Below are 1614 nucleotides of genomic sequence, written 5' to 3' on the forward strand. Positions count from 1 at the left end.
CAGACAGACAGACAGACAGACAGACAGACAGACAGACAGACAGACAGACAGACAGACAGACAGACAGACAGATAGACATACGCGACTGAAAACATTACTTCCTCGCCCTTGGGGGAGGTAACAACTGAATTAAAAGAAAAAAAGACACAATGAAATAAAACTAAACTACAATGAAAAATCCTAAACTATTATAACCTTGGTCAGGACCTGCACGTCAGGCTGAATCAACTCAGTGTGGACTTTGTTTCAACAGTTCTGGTATTTTTGATGTGTTTGACATGGTTTTATATTCCAGATGAACAGGCTGCTGCAGGTTCAAGTGTTGGAGGTGAATAAACCAATCAGGTGAAATGATTTTAAAGAAACGTGCTGTTTAATCAGAACTGATTCCAGCCGTCCTCACTCGACCCAGGAGTCAGCTGGTTCTTGTTCTGTGGTCTGACGGGCTGATAGAGCTGGACTGCAGAGACCATCATGATTAAAGTGACGTTAAGAGGAGCTGGTTTTACTTCAAATCACTGCTGATGGTTTTGGTTTGCATTCTGTAAAACTGGTTTGTTTGTAAAAGCCTGACGTGTGGCCTGGCTGCGAGTCAAACTGTTGTTCTCCGACACCAGAGGGAGAGTTTGTTTTCTAACACGGAGCAGAACTTCAGCCCAGCGATGACAATAATCCCTCACAAACCTTGAACAACTTTTCCTGCTCCCACAAACGAAACCAAAGATCTGAAAGCTCATTGTGGGTTGTTGGAAAAGGCCAAGACAAATTTAGTCTGTAGCTGAACTTGAAAAAGTCAGGGTCAGTTAGAGACCACCGGTTCACTTTTAATCTTTTCTTTCTTTTTTTAAGAAAATGTCTAAAGGTTTTATCTGATGTCTGAAATGTAACCACACACTACTGTCTGTCACTCCCTGATGACCAGTCAACCAGAGGCAGAAACAGACTGAAAAATAAGTCTCAAACCAACAGTCGCTGTGTGAAAACTATAAGTCAGACATGAAGAATTCTTGAGTTTATGATCCGGTCTGCAGCTTGTTTGATGTAAAAACAAGTTTTACGAGCGTGGAGGCAAACCTCTAATCATGAATGTTGGACCTGTGCAGTTACAGTCAGGGCTTCAGCTTCTTAAGTGACATGTTTTTGTTCCCAAACTGTCCAAACAAACAGAATGAGGTCATTCGTCTGTCCGTCTCAGACCCCAGCAGCTTGGAACAATAAAAACAAGAAGAACCGTCCTGATATCTCAGCCCTGAGCTACAGCAGGTCATCAGGTTCTGACGACAGATTTCTGGACCAACAAATGGTGTTTTACAGGAATTAATGAGGAGAACCAGGGCCGCAAAGAGTTCAGGGACACAACATGTCCTCAGGCTTTACCCAACATACTGTCTGTCCTCAGTAGGACAGAAGAAGAGAAGAAGAAAAAGATGGGACAGACAGAGATATAGATGGACAGAAAAAGGCGTAGACGGACAGAGTAAGACATAGATGGACAGAGGAAGATGTAGATGGACAGAGGAAGACGTAGATGGACAGAGTAAGATGTTGATGGACAGAGGAAGATGTAGATGGACAGAGGAAGACGTAGATGGACAGAGTAAGATGTTGATGGAC

This window comes from Austrofundulus limnaeus, unplaced genomic scaffold (assembly GCF_001266775.1).
Source record: "Austrofundulus limnaeus strain Quisiro unplaced genomic scaffold, Austrofundulus_limnaeus-1.0 Scaffold1983, whole genome shotgun sequence".
NCBI classification, from domain to species: domain Eukaryota; kingdom Metazoa; phylum Chordata; class Actinopteri; order Cyprinodontiformes; family Rivulidae; genus Austrofundulus; species Austrofundulus limnaeus.